The sequence below is a fragment of the Myxocyprinus asiaticus genome, chromosome 7 (genome assembly GCF_019703515.2).
Source record: "Myxocyprinus asiaticus isolate MX2 ecotype Aquarium Trade chromosome 7, UBuf_Myxa_2, whole genome shotgun sequence".
Taxonomy (NCBI): Eukaryota; Metazoa; Chordata; class Actinopteri; order Cypriniformes; family Catostomidae; genus Myxocyprinus; species Myxocyprinus asiaticus.
In genome coordinates, this window is record NC_059350.1 from 236,058 (window position 1) to 252,618 (window position 16,561).

General features: G+C 40.4%; 1 pseudogene; it reads left to right on the forward strand.

The window, feature by feature from the left end:
* LOC127443597 (integrin alpha-M-like) overlaps nt 1-16,561 on the forward strand; it is a 31,331-nt pseudogene that overhangs the window by 12,187 nt on the left and 2,583 nt on the right.

The window sequence follows — 16,561 nt, forward strand, 5'->3', positions numbered from 1 at the left end:
TAAATGGAAGAAGTTTGGAACCACCAGGACTCTTCCTAGAGCTGGCCGCCCGGCCAAACTGAGTGATCGGGGGAGAAGGGCCTTAGTCAGGGAGGTGACCAAGAACCCGATGGTCACTCTGACAGAGCTCCAGCATTTCTCTGTGGAGAGAGGAGAACCTTCCAGAAGAACAACCATCTCTGCAGCACTCCACCAATCAGGCCTGTATGGTAGAGTGGCCAGACAGAAGCCACTCCTCAGTAAAAGGCACATGACAGCCCGCCTGGAGTTTGCCAAAAGGCACCTGAAGGACTCTCAGACCATGAGAAACAAAGATTGAACTCTTTGGCCTGAATGGCAAGCGTCATGTCTGGAGGAAACCAGGCACCGCTCATCACCTGGCCAATACCATCCCTACAGTGAAGCATGGTGGTGGCAGCATCATGCTGTGGGGATGTTTTTCAGCGGCAGGAACTGGGAGACTAGTCAGGATCGAGGGAAAGATGAATGCAGCAATGAGACATCCTTGATGAAAACTTGCTCCAGAGCGCTCTGGACCTCAGACTGGGGTGAAGCTTCATCTTCCAACAGGACAACGACCCTAAGCACACAGCCAAGATAACAAAGGTGTGGCTCCGGGACAACTCTGTGAATGTCCTTGAGTGGCCCAGCCAGAGCCCAGACTTGATCCCGATTGAACATCTCTGGAGAGATCTGAAAATGGCTGCACACCGACGCTCCCCATCCAACCTGATGGAGTTTGAGAGGTCCTGCAAAGAAGAATGGGAGAAACTGCCCAAAAATAGGTGTGCCAAGCTTGTAGCATCATACTCAAAAAGACTTGAGGCTGTAATTGGTGCCAAAGGTGCTTCAACAAAGTATTGAGTAAAGGCTGTGAATACTTATGTACATGTGATTTTTTTTTTCCGTTTTTTTTTATTTTTTATAAATTTGCAAAGATTTCAAACAAACTTCTTTCATGTTGTCATTAATGGGGTATTGTTTGTAGAATTTAGGAAAATAATGAATTTAATCCATTTTGGAATAAGGCTGTAACATAACAAAATGTGGAAAAAGTGAAGCGCTGTAAATACTTTCCGGATGCGCTGTATTTAACACTAAAAAACCCATTCACTTCCATTGTAAGTGCCTCACTGTAACCTCAACTTTTGCTTATTTTAAAGAAAAGGAGGGACGAGTCGAAATAATTTTTTGTGGTAATTAATATTATGCCACAAATGCTGTCGATTGATTTGAACTTGTATGGAACCCGGAATATTCTTCCAAGGCATGTCCACATTAATCGTTCTCATTTTAAAACACAATAATTTCGCTACATTTACGACTCTCATCCACACTGGAATGGCATTTTCCTCCAATCAAAACAGAGACTTTTTAAAGCACCCTCCATAACCGTATAGTTTGGAAAACAATGGCGTTAGAGAGCAAAAACTGAGGTTTCAAACTCAACTGATTCATGTGGACATGGCAGAAGTATCTTGAGATACAAAAGAGCAATCACTGAGCAAAATAATTTTCTTGTGTGTGTGTTTGTGTTCAGCGGGTCTCAGCGCAGATGGTTTTGTCCGGTCTGCATCAATTCGGTGTGTCTCTGTCTGGTCTGATGGATGTGAATGAAGACAACCTGACAGATATTGTGATCGGAGCACAAGGAGTGATCGTGCTGCTGAAGTACAACATTCACAAACTCATCTATACATTCACTAAACATTCACTTACAATCACAAATGTCAAATTGTTTGAGCTTGGTAACTTGTAACCTGTGGGCTAAACATTAGCTTTTAAACTTTAATTTGGAGAGTAAATGAGTTCTATTCTAACCACACTCAGTTGGTGCCTAACTGGCCAAATTTATCACATCATTTATAAATAAACAATAGTATTGCTGCATTAATGACTCAGTTTGTTTGCCTGCTAACATCATGTTTTTTAGGGCTCGGCCAGTGATGTCTGTATCGTCACAGCTCAGTTTCAGTCCTAAAGAGATCAGTCTCAGCACCTTTGAATGTCCGAGCACCGATGTGTTTCACATGTTTAACCTCACTTCCTGTTTCACTGTGACAGAGCGCACCAGTAGCACAGGTAAAATCACGCACACACACCGACGCATGTTTGAAGCCTGTGAGGGACGAATGATCTTGAGTTGTATAGACAGAAAAAGACTGTTGAAGTGTGTGCTTGAATAAAAACTCGCCATGTCTGATTTCTCGCAGGATCTCTAAACAAGAGTCTGAATATCTCGCTGAATCTGAACATGGATTTCGTCAGAGAAATGAATAGAGGATTCTTTGATGAGATGAATTCAGCGTCTAGAACTCTACAACAGTCCATCCTGCTGGAGTCGATGTTCTCCTGCTTCAATTTCTCCGTCTTCATGCCGGTTTGTGTCATCTGTCACTGATTCAGTCTGTACACCTGCTGTTAACATGCATCTCCTGTGAGCACTAGCATTCAGATTTTGAAGGTCTCTGATTTCATGATGGCATACATCACACACTACATCAGTGTGATACTGCATGATAACAAAGTGCAAAACATTTAGAAAAACAGCACCATTTCACTCAGTTATACGTGACTTTTAATTTAAGGACAAACGTGACATTCAGGTGAATTCTCCATAGTTTTAGTGGAATTTTGCTCATTTTTCAATTTGGAAAAATAGTCGGTGTGTTGTCTTTTAGAGCTGCATGTAACACAGCGTTTACACTATAAATGTGGTCACTTGTTTCTTACTGTCTCTCGTTGAGATCTGAGTGATCCGATCACAGAACATTTTGTTTACACCTGTACTTAGTGTTGGGCATCATGTACTCAGATATGAGACAAAGGCAGGCCTACATACAGTCATAAAGCCTTACTGAGGCCTACATAAAGCCTGATAACAACCGCACCAAAATCAAACAAAGGGAGTCCAAAACAGACTACAGATCCCATGAAGCCTTGCTCACTTTACACCTATGTGTGAAATTCTGAGGATCGAACTCTCAACTCCTATTGGATGAGGTGCAAGACAGAGTGCGTCCCTTAACCATGACGTCATCGGTAATATAAAAACCTCAGAGATCTTTCTGGACGTTGTTTCCAGCGACAGCATGTGCCTCATCTAGACGCAGCCCTGCTGCTCCCGGGTGTAGCCTTGTTGTCCAAGGAAGTAACATACATACCTGAAACTTTGGCCATATGATCTCCATCTCGCTGGACGAGTTGAGATTTCTCTGTGTTCCACCGAGTGCGCTAACGATCCGAAGGAGACCGCCGAGCAATCCGCATCTCACCCATTTGCCTGCAGAAGTGAAGAAAGAAGATTTCTCTTCCCTTTTCAACCAAGTCGACTTTGCTGTTTTCTCTGCTGATCCGCCGAGAATCTGCCGCCGTACCGCCCGCGGACAGAGCGAGGAAACGGCCTCCTGTCATCATCTGAGCTTCAAGGAACCGAGTCGGAGTCAAACAACAGACGAACACACATTCTACCCACGTCCTCACGTGACTCGAGGTTTACGTCTGGGCAGAGATAGATTATTATAGTGTGTTATCCTTGTGTATCAAGGCTATTGCTTGTACAGGTTACGGACTGCCAAGTCTGCTCATTGCTGCTAATAATACTCAAGGTATTAATGTAGCTTACTGTTACCACGAATGAGATTTGCTGTGTTGTCCAACCACGTTGGATTGTTTGTGCAAATCCGCCATCGCAGGTGAGACCGGCACACTGAGTTTATCCATTAAAGATCCAACGACCACGGCGGACGAATTACAAGCCGTTCACTGCGTCTCTGAATGACAAACTATCAGTTGCCTTCTCTCCCACAATCGCTAAAACTGGCTTCGGTGCCATCACTCTGTTCTCTGTCTCTCGTACTAACCGCACACACACACGACCCATCACAAACATACCCGCACACACATTTGGCGAACAGATAACTTGGCGATAGGGTCCAGCTTTGTCCCTAAGTCATCATATCGGCAGAGACACGCGTTAAACGGACAGACGCCATTAACCAGTCTCTCCGCCCACATTCGCGGCCACATTCTCTGGCCGGAAAACTCAGGTGACGTACTCTCCACGAGAGTCAGGTCCGCCATTTTGTGCGCGTCACTCCTTACACGCACACCCACACACACCCATTCACACACACATATACCTTCCTCTCATGTATTGTAAGCTTATCTGTTACCATATCTAATCATGTTACTGTTTAGTTTGTAGTTGGAAGTCGGAAGTTTATTGACTGCATTGTATTGATTATTAATTGATATTACTGCATTAGTAAACTTTGTTATACTTTAAAGAGAAGTGTTTTGGTACTGTTCTGCATGCACCTGTGTCAAGGGCTGGCAGGAGATGTCAGTACTCGGATTCATGCCTTCATTGTTTTCCTTTTGAATGTTGAGGTTCTCCGGACGCCGACATTCCTAAGAGAACAATCCTATATTGAGACTGCTATACTGTCTGGTTATTAGTCCCTGATTCCAGGGTGGTGCCCCAGCAATATTAATCCTTATTAATATTCTATTGAATTTGATAATTGATGGTTATCTTTGATGATTGTTGATTTAAAGGATTAAAAAGCTAATGTTAATTCTAATCAATGTCCTGTTGATTTTAATAATTAATAATTCTCTTTGATAATTATTAATTATTGCTAATAACCAAACCCGCTCCTGAATGAAGCGCACAACATTAGTGCTGAACAGTTGTGGTCGGATCCATTGTAAGGAAAGTTTAAGAGTAAGAACTCAAAGAAAGTAATCCAGTACAAATTACTAATCACTTAAATTGTAATCACATTACTAAACTTATTTTTAATTACATTTCTTAAACCTGACTTTTAAGTTACTTTCTAAAATAATTTTTCACATAATAGTTTTTGTGTTTCTGCTCAACAAATTCTAAATAATGTCTGTATTTGCTTCTTGTTCATTATCGCACGAAAGTCTTTCACTCATTTCTCCCTTACAATAACTCATTAGGGGACTCACTGTATTTCTCCTAATATTCTTTATTATGCTACTTTTTGAATATAATGTAATCAGATTACCATAATAACTCTGTAATCTGACTACATCCAACACTGGTTGTATCACATGAGACGGATGTTAGAACCAGCTGTAAACGTTGTGCAATCTCAAGCGCTTCATTCTCACAACACAGATTCATTTGTTTCAGCGTTGTGTTACCGACACCGTGTCTCCACTGAAGATCCGAATGAATTTCTCACAAATGGAGATGTTAAATGGAAACTTGGCAGCTATTCTTGACATTCACAGCAGGACAGAAGAGTTCACTGAGGTGACTTGAGCTTTACAGAACACATAGACAGCAATAAATACTTTAAACTGTCTACTGCAGGAAGTTTTTGTGAAGTTCTCAAACTTTATTAAAGGCTTTTCTTTCTCTGTGTGTCTGTGATCAGGTGCCGTTTAAGAGGAGCTGTAACAACTGTGTGGCCGATCTGAAGCTCAACTTCACTTTTATGTGAGAATAATGACAAATCACACACCATATTAAAGCCATTTATGATCTAGTGACCGAATATGAGTTTGAAATGGCTGATTATTTTTATTAATTTAATAATTTAATAATTATTATTATTTATTTTATATTTATTATTTATTAATGTGTTGCTAACAAAATGAATTGACAAACACTAGAGGAAAGAGGGCACAATATATAGAGGAACATACACGAGGGACAGGTGCAGACAAACAACATGACAAGGACTAAGCAGAGCACATGGCAGACAGAAAACACAACAGAGCCATGTGCTCAAACACAAGACAGACACAAACACATTCACAGATAACAGAAAGGAGAGGGCTGTCAGACTGAGGTTGTGACAGTACCCTCACCCCCCAATGGATGCCTCCTTGCATCCAAACCAGACAGACCAGACTGAGGAACAGATGGCAGACCAGGGAGGGTATGTGGGTGAGACCAGGGGGACGGTCTGCGCCAGTCTGTAGGTGGAACGAAAGGCCATTGCGGAGGCCTAGATGACCGGGAGGCCAGGGTGGCTGGTGTCTGACGGGTGATGGCTACTGGGTTGAGCAACAGAATGGTAGCTGGTGTCTTATGAGTGATGGGCACTGGACTGGACTGAGGTTATCTGTTCCGGTTGCTGCTGGCATGCTGCTCAAGTCTGTGTTTGTAGCTTGCTAACCTGCTTAGCATCGCTTATTCTTGCTTATTCACATTCGTTGTTTTATCCTTTGCCATTTTACCACGTGCTTCATGTTTTTCAGATTTTTTTCTACTGTTTCCACGCGCACCCGTTTCTCTCTTTTCTTTTGTTTTTCCCCGCTTGTCTACATCTCGTGTGCATTAGTTTACTCCACTGTGTTTCACAAAGATTATTTCATCAATCTCAAACATCTGCTGTCTAGCACTCTTGATAGTGTCACACCCTTTGATTAAAAAAAATTAAATAAAAAAGCCCCACACCATGGTACAATGATCACACTCATGCTCTCAAGAGAGCAGCTCAGAAAATGGAGTGCAAGTGGACGAATACAAAATTAGAGGTATTTCACGGTGCATGGAAGGATAGTGTCTGTAACTACAGACAGGCACTAAAAGCTGCCAGGTCAGCATATTTTAGCAAACTCATAGAAAATAACCACAACAATCCTAGGTGTTTATTCAGTACTGTGGCTAAACTGGTTAGGAATAAAGCATCGACTGAACCAGATATTTCGTCGCAGCACAAGAGTAATGACTTCATTCATTTCTTTACTGATAAAATGTAAATAATTAGAAATAAAATTGGAATTATGCAATCATCTATCACAGTACCTCAGAAAACAGTGTCTCATAATTTACCTCATGAGCAACTTCAATCCTTCACTGTCATAGTTCATGAAGAGCTAACAAAACTTATCAACAAATCAAAAGCCACAACATGTATGTTAGTACAATACCAACTAAGCTAGGTGTTTACTGTAATCTCAGAACCTCTTCTTAATATTATTAACTCCTCACTATCCTTAGGACATGTCCCAAGAAACTTTAAAATGGCAGTTATCAAACCACTTATTAAGAAGCCTCAGCTTGATCCTGGAGAATTGGCTAATTACAGACCGATTTCAAATATCCCATTTATGTTGAAAATACTAGAAAATGTAGTGTCCTCACAAATATGTTCATTTCTACAGAGAAATTATATATATGAACAATTTCAGTCAGGATTTAGGCCCCATCACTGTACAGAGACTGCACTTATCAGAGTTACTAATCACTTGCTCTTATCATCTGATCGCAGCTGCATTTCTCTTCTAGTGCTTTTAGATCTTAGTGCTGCCTTCAACATGATAGATCACGACATTCTCTTGAATAGGCTGGAGAATTATGTTGGCATTAGTGGACTTGCAATAGCATGGTTTAGGTCCTATTTATCAGACCACTACCACTTTGTCTGTGTAAACGAGGAATTGTCAAACCAAACAAAAGTTAAGTATGGAGTGCCACAGGGATCAGTTTTAGGGCCTCTGCTTTTCTCCTTATACATGCTTCCCCTGGGAGATATTATCGGGAATCGTGGAATAAGTTTCCTCTGTTATGCCGATGATACCCAACTTTATATTTCTTCTAAACCCAGCGAAATTTTACAATTCTCCAAATTAGCAGAGTGTATCAATGATATAAAAAATTGGATGGCCAAAAATTTATTCTACTCAATTCCGACAAAACAGAGGTACTAATTATTGGACCAAAAACCTCTAAAAATAAGCAGCTAAAAAATAATTTGACTCTCGATGGATGTACTGTTACATCCTCTTCAACAGCGAAGAATTTGGGTGTTATATTTGATACCAATCTGTCCTTTGAAAATCAAATTTCCAATGTTTGTAGAACAGCATTCTTCCACCTCAGAAATATTGCTAAATTACAACACATGCTCTCTGTTGCTGATGCTGAAAAACTCATTCATGCGTTCATGACCTCAAGACTAGATTAATGTAATGCATTACTGGGAGGATGTCCAGCAAGATCAATAAATAAACTTCAAGACCAGAGCCGGCCAGCTCCGTTCCTGCTTGGTGTCAGACTCCACTGCTATGTGTCGCTGAGTGATGACGGCAAACCACAGCCGGTGCTAGCCAGACATCACTTCAGTCTTTTGACTTCAGAGGATGAACTGATGCCAACTCCAACTGTAAGATATGGGATACTTCATATGCCACTGCCACTGCCTGAACCTTGGATTTAGGATGGATCTCACTGAACCTCACCAAAATGACCTGCTGGTTTAACTGTGATGCACCTCATTGATCTCTGCCTGCATCACCTTTGTCTACTGATAATTATATAATTTTATTTATTTATCACACATATACAGTGGAATTCCTCTTTTTCCACATATCCCAGCTAAGCTGGGGTCAGAGTGCAGGGTCAGCCATGATACAGCACCCCTGCGGCAGATAGGGTCAAGGGCCCAACAGTGGCATCTTGGCGGTGCTGGGGCTTGAACCCCCAACCTTCTGATTAGTAACCCAGAGCCTTAACCACTGAGCCACCACTGCCCCTCTTGGTGGTGCTGGGGCTTGAACCCCATAAGATGTTGATTAATGGAGAAAATCCTGATGATGAATGAAGGACTACACTCTTAAAATGGAATGTGTAGACTATCATTTAATTGCCAACAAAACCCTTCATCAGCCAACTAACAAAGGACAATGCATCAATGTGAACTTCTGCAGTAAATCCAGGATGAACTTCAGAGACATTAGTCATTAATCTTACAGTTCATACAAAATATTGTATTTTTTTAACACTGAACCTTAATGCTTAATTTACAAATTTTAAACCATGTCTTGCACTGTACATAAGTAATATTGGCATTATATTCATGATGTTAGCCAGAAGGGAACTGGCTCCCACAGTGAGTCTGGTTTCTCTCAAGGTTATTTTTCTCCATTAATCAACATCTTATGGAGTTTTGTGTTCCTTGCCACAGTCACCTTCAGCTTGCTCATAGGGGTTCTAAATACAATTATTATTAAATTTTTATACACAATTTACAATCATATTTAATCAAACTACACAATGATCACTCAAAGACTTTATAGATATTACAGTTTCATTTTTTTTGTTAATGCATGATTTCTTGTAAAGCTGCTTTGAAACGAGGTGTGTTGTGAAAAGTGCTATACAAATAAAAATGACTTGACTGAGCAACAGACTGGTCGATTGTGTTTGATGGGTGCTGGTTACTGGGCTTCGTAACAGACTGGCAGCTGGTGTCTGATGGGTGTTGGCCACTGGACTGAGCAAAGGGCTGGTCGCTGGTGTCTGATGAGTGCTGGTTACTGGGATGAGTAACAGACTGGTAGCTGGTGTCTGATGGGTGCTGGCCACAGGACTGAGCAAAGGGCTGGTCGATGGCCGCAATAGACTGGAAAAGATAGTCAACTGTCACAGGGGACTGGACAGACTTGTCGACAGCCACTGGGAACTGGACAGGCTCGTCAACAGCTTTAGGGAACTGGACAGACTTGATGACTACAGGGAATTGGACAGGCTCATCAACAGCCACAGGAAACAGGACAGGCTCGTCGACGGCTTCAGGGAACAGGACAGGCTCAATGACCACGGGGAACTGGACAGGCTGTGTGGTGACTGCCATGGTCGGAGCGCTGGCAGCAACTGGGAAACGGCCTCTGTGGCTGAGAACACTGACAGCGGCAAGGGAACGGCCTCCGTGGCCGAGGGAGCTGGCAGCGGCAGGGGAATGGGTGCCATACTCAGCTTATTTCTCCTCCTCCAGACAGTCGGAAGCACTGCAGTCAGCAGCGGTAACGGCTGCCACCTCCTGGCGGGCAGCCAAGGACTCAGGTGTGGAGCTCCTTCTCTTCCTCCTCCTATGAGTGATAGGAAGAGGGGCTGCAGCACCCAACGTCGGTGAGGGGGCATTGCTGTCCTCGGGCTGGGATGAAGAGAGGCCGAGATAAAATAATCCCACTTTAAAGCCAATTTTATGGTCTCAGTAAGACTCCCCTCTTCACCCCCAACAGGAATACAAGACTTGATGGGCTCAACCAAGCCTGCCACAAAGAGATCAATGAGGCATTCCTGATTGAAGCTCAAACCTGAGGCCAATGCTAGAAATTCAAGCACATACTCCCTCACAGACTGGTTCCCCTGAAGGAGATTGAACATGCTCTGGGGGGTGCGATCCTGACAACGCACAGGAAAAACGAATTCCTATCTTGGTCAGTTCGTTCTGTCACGGTATGCTTAGCAGGAAGAATGACCCATGCGCAAGAATGAGTGAAAAATAAAATAACTCTTATTTAAACAACAGAAAACAAACAGGCAACACAAAACTCACAGGGGAAAGAAAACAAACCAAAACGTAAACTAGAATACAGACAGATGACTTGGACTGGATAGGGAAAGGAACAAGACTGGAACAGGAACAAACCAACTTGCTAACAAAATGAATCGACAAACACAAGAGGAAACAGGGCACAATATATAGAGGAACATACACGAGGGAGAGGTGCAGACAATCAGCATGACAAGGACTAAACGAGGAGGCGTGGCAGGAGGAAACAAGCAGGCAGGGAAAGCAGAGTGCATGGCAGACAGAAAACACAACAGAGCCATGTGCTCAAACACAAGACAGACACAAACACATTCACAGATAACAGAATGTGTCAGACCGAGGTCATGACACATTTAGGTTCTGATCATGTATTGAAATCAAAAGCTGACTGTGATGATTTGTCATGTTTTGTTTTTTTGTTCACAGGAATGACACGTTACTGGTGGTGAATCAAGCTCATTTTACGGTCCTCATATCGCTGGAGAACGCAGGAGATGATTCGTTCAACACCAGCATAGTGCTGGATTATTCAGAAGGCCTTTCTCTTTCCAAGTTTGAGACGGTGAAGGTATGTTAAAGACTCATTCTCAAAATGATCAGCCATTAAAATCCATAAATCAATGGAAATATCAGTGATATACTGTACTGTCATACTGATGTTAATAAGATTTGAATAATAAATAGTTTGGTCACTTTTGAGTGTGTATTTTGAACTATCAGCCGAGTCGGACTCGCAGCAGTTGTGGTAACTGGGACAACGATGTAAAGAACAGAACTACCTGTGGCATCAATTTACCAATGTATGCGAAAGGTACCACGGTAAGACAAATTCTGCTCATATTCTTTTTTCAAATAGCACTTTACACTTGTATATAGCATCATCTGTCAATGTCATACTGTGTTTCTTGTGGATTTCTGCTGAACTCTAGACTCCGTTTCTGGGAACGTTCCGGGTGAAGTCGGATTACGACTGGACACACATGATGCAGATGATCATCACGGCCAACAGGTAAGAAACAGCAACAGCTTTATTTGTTTCATATTATCAGGTATATTAATGTTAGGAACAGTTGTGTAGTTGGAAGGTGGAAATGGAGAGATTATTCTATTGGGATTTAATTTGGATTAGGCTAATATTCTGTATTTTACTGCGGTTTTTATTATGTGTGATTTACGAAGTGGTATGATTTAGTTTAGTGGTATTATGAATTTTTTATATTTTATTTAATGGTATTATGAATTGTTACAGTTTGGTTTAATGGGAGTATGAGAAGTTATGATTAAATACTACTAAGTTGTTACAATACTTCCTTACTGTAGTCTGAGACAAAGTGTGTGTGGGACTGAATTTTGTATGTTTGTTCACAGTGACAACAACAGAAACACCACAGATAACACAGTAAAGAGGAGTGTACCGGTTCAGTTCGCCATTGATCTGGCCATCAATGTGTGAGTGAGCTTTATCATCTACAATCTATTCTGCATCTGTCTTCCATTTCTACATAACCCCCCTCAAACAAACCATGAAATCAAAACACAACAGCAGAAGTGAGATAGAGAAAGAATGAAGCTGACATAAACTTTGTTGTTGTTGTTGTTGTTGTTGTTGATGTTGTTGTGTGTTTCTCAGAGTGGCTGAAGATTCAGTGACATATTTAAACTTCTCTCTGGATGATCAACGTCCAAAACCTCTCAACATCACGTACAAGGTCAGAGAGTGAAATAAACATCTTTATTAGTCTCATCTAGATCAGAGTCAAAAACTGACCAGGGCAAAGTCACAAAAATGTCCCTCAACATTTGATATATCTGATAATATTCTAAATCTATGTAGTGATGGTTCAGTTCCTCTACAGACACTGTATTGATCTGTTGCACCTCTCTCTCTCTGTGTGTGTGTGTGTGTGTGTGTGTGTGTGTGTGTGTGTGTGTGTGTGTGTGTGTGTGTGTGTGTGTGTGTGTGTGTGTGTGTGTGTGTGTGTGTTTACAGGTGGAGAATCTGGGTGTGAAAGCTGTGCCGGTGTCAGTAACGCTCAAGATGGCGTGTCAATCTCCACATGTGATTTTAAACAGCTTCAGTGTGCAGCAGGTTTGTTCACTCTATCATTCATGTGCTCATATGTGATAATATTTGAGATTATTATTAAACACATTATATGCTTCTCTCCAGAATATAACGCAGTGCCAGTTCATCTCTGATCAACAGGTGAGTAAATGATCACTGAAACACAGTTCAAAATAAGGATGAACTGATACGATACTCATTTCCTTCCATTAGTATCTGAAGCATATGAAAAGTATTCATTAAACTTATATAGTGTCAATACAGTATCAGTTACAGTGTTACACTCTTCAGGAAGTCAACCTGCCAATGAATGATTTATAAGTAATTCTAACATCTTACGGAGTTTTGTGTTCCTTGCCACTGTCGCCTACAGCATGCTTACTGTGGGCCTAAAGACAAATCATTTTTAAAGCATGATTTTCAATGATGTTATTCATTTAAACATTACAGCATCATTTTCTGCTTTAAAACAATGTGTTGTGAAGAGCACTATACAAATCAAACTGACTTGACTCATTCATGAAGTAATTCTTTAAGTAATAGTTATAATTATTTATAGACACTGAACAATAAGTGGTATTTATGGGTCCCAGTCTAATTAGAGGTGTGTGTATTTCCTCGAATAGTCAGCAGAGTGCGCCATCAGCATCACCTCACTTACACTAATAATCATATCTGTATCAATGTGTTTGTCTTCCATTGATCAAACAATCACAAACTCCTGCCAATGGTGCTATTGAACAGATGAGTGTAAGCGCCACAGGGAAATCAACCTATAATCAGCTTTAACTCAGATTTAATCTGTATATCTATCAGAGTTCTGGTGTGTTGTTCTCTCTGTGAGTTGTGTGATGTGTTGTCGTTACAGGACGATCGCTGTGGGACGTTTAAATGCGATCAGTTCCATCTGTTGGGAATTTCATCTGTTCTTTTCAATCTGATGGCATACGCGACTCTCCAGAACATGAAGGAATATGAGAGCGTGAGTGACACACACACATGATCTCAAAACACACACAGTCTTCTCGTCAGGTTGAGTCTCTCAGGAGTAATCGGAGGTTAAAGGTCAAAGACTAAGTGATGATAGAAGGAATATTCCGGGTTCAACACAAGTTAAGCTCAATCGACAGCATTTGTGTCAATATTGATTACCACAAAATTAATTTCGACTCGTTCCTCCTTTTCTTTAAAAAAAAGCACAAATCTGTGTTCCAGTGAGACACTCACAATGGAAGTCAATGGGGTCAATCTGTAAACATTAAAATACTCACTGTTTCAAAAGTATAGACAATATGTGTGTTAACATGATTTTACTGTGATAAAATCACTTACTAACCTTTACAACTTGCCATGATGATGTAATGTCAACAAACCCTAAAACCCCAAAATGACTAAAAATTATGATTTAAACCATTTAAACTAGGCCTGCGAGAAAAAATAATCATCAATATATTAATAACTACAGTCTTGACCAACACAAAATAGGTATCGTTTGAAAGTTTAGAAGCTCTACTTTCCAATGCATGTAGATATTATGACCAAAACTGAACAAGTGCTTTGAAATATGCAGACAAATCAGAAGTGTTACGTTTTGATAATTTATTAATCATTTTGCACTGTACATATTATTGTAATCAGTAAAAACATCAAACTCATCAAATATCCATGTGTCATATGTTGTTGGAAAACTCTCAAAGAGTAGAATACAACCAGTCTATTTGTTTTACTCACAGACAAAAATATAGTGAGTAATAGCTAAGTATATGTCTTTAACAATTACGCTAGTGTTGCTCATATGCCGCTTTTTTGCTTATAACTTCACGAAAAATAAACGAAACATAAAATATCACATAGCATTACTTAGAGGAGGTGATTATCTTTCAAACGAGTCCACACACAAGATAATCAGATGTATAGATCATTAGATAATCCACATGAAGCACAATGTTACATATGACCACCAGGAGATGGCGCCAAATACATGACACAGACTCAATGATGACTCAAATGACACAGAATGAAACTCATTCTGTGAAATCTCATTACTAAAATCATGTCTGCATGCTATGCAAACCTTTAGTCATTGTTGTGTTTGCATGTGTAATTAGTTCTTATGTACAATTATTATGTTTTATTTGTTTGGAGAGGCTTTTGGACACTATAATAAATTTACATTTACATTTATTCATTTGGCAGATGCTTTCATCCAAAGTGACTTACAAAAGAGGAAAACATAAGCGAAGGAGACAGTGGTACGAAAAGTGCCGTATTGCAAAGTTTCACTAGCATCAGAATAATTATTATATAGTATTCAAAACAGAATAAAGTGCAACAAGAATTTTTTTTTTTTTTTAGTGACTGGTTAAGTGCTCATGGAAAAGATGTGTTTTTAGTCGTTTTTTGAAGACAGAGAGTGAGTCAGCTTCACAAATGGAGTTGGGAAGGTCGTTCCACCAACATGGTACGATGAAGCCGAAAGTCCGGGAAAGTATTTTGGTGCCTCTTTGTGTTGGTACAACAAGGCGACGTTCCTTAGCCGACCGCAGACTTCTAGTGGGCGCGTAGCTCTGCATAAATGATTTTAGGTATGCTGGAGCAGACCCAGTGACTGTTCTGTATGCCAGCATCAGAGCCTTGAATTTGATACGTGCATCATCCGGTAGCCAGTGGAGAGAGACAAGGAGTGGTGTAACATGCACTCTCTTTGGTTCATTAAAGACCAGACGTGCTGCTGCATTCTGGATCATTTGCAGGGGTCTAACTGCACATGCAGGGAGGCCTGCAATGAGAGCGTTACAGTAGTCCAGTCTAGTTATGACAAGTGACTGGACAAGATGTTGTGTGGCATGTTCAGAGAGGAAGGGTCTTATCTTCCTGATATTGTAGAGTGTAAATCTACATGATCTTGCGGTCTTTGAGATGTGGTCTGTGAAATTTAGTTGGTTATCGATGGTTACCCCTAGATTTCTGACCATTTTGGAAGGTGTTACTGTAGTTGCACCTAAATTATATTTGTAATGTTATAACTTTTGATTGCTTTGTCTTATCAACACAACATTTCTTTCAGATACAGTTGATATGATTGGGAACAAAACAAAAGGAGTTTTTCGGAGCCACCTTATTGACACCCAGAGATATATAATGTCAAATCAGAAAAATATATAAAAAAGTACAGTTTTTTTTTCAGCAGTTTCAAAATGTATCATAATATATATCATTAAAACATTTGAAAAATGTTCTTTATAATGATACCATTATAAAGCTTGACCATAAAGCCTTTAATTTGTGGTATGCTACTGAAACAGGAAATCTTTAAAAACACTGTCAGAGCTTAAAGGGTTAAACAACTTTACAGCTCAAATAATAAATGAGTTTTAACAGAAGAATGAATGTAAGTGCTTTTATTTATTTATTTCTTAAAGAAAAGTTTGTTATATGTAGCGTCAGCATTTTTCAAAATTGTGTTCCATAGAAGACAGAAAGTCATACAAAGTTTGGAAGAATATGATAAATAAAGAGAACTTTAAATTTTTGGTGAGCTATTCCTTTAAAGTTTTTCCCTAATGCTCTCTTTAACCGTATGTTTATCCACTGTAGAGATATTCCTTCAATGAGATCAGGACAGATTTTTTGTTTGACGTCAGCGCTCATCTGGATTATAACAAAACCCGCTACAACCAGACGTCCACTGGCCTGAAGGTGACCACAAAATTACCAATCATGAGCTCTTGTGTTAGATTTACATTGATGTGTCATTATCAGAGTTTGACCTGTACAGATCTGTTTTAACGATGAAATATTTCCTCTTATTTCAGGAGGACCCTCACAAATCTCTGGTAACATGATGTCATTGCAGCCGTAATTCATGAAGCTTCTTTTAATGCATTTAAATTTACTCACACTGTTTGTATTTCAGATTAAATCTCGTGATTTATAATGTTTTATTTATTATTTTAGATTTCTTGTACAAAACGTCACACGTGTGTATCCAGGAAATCAAATGTGAGTTGTTGTGCTGAATGAGTTTTGTTGGTGTTGCTCACAGGTTGAGGTGAAGGTGGAGTTTGTCAATCCACCCAATCGGCTGCTGATCATCTGCACAGGTGGAGGGGGCGGGTTCATCTTACTCATTATCATATTAGTGCTGCTGCTGAAGGTAAGGGCCAATCAG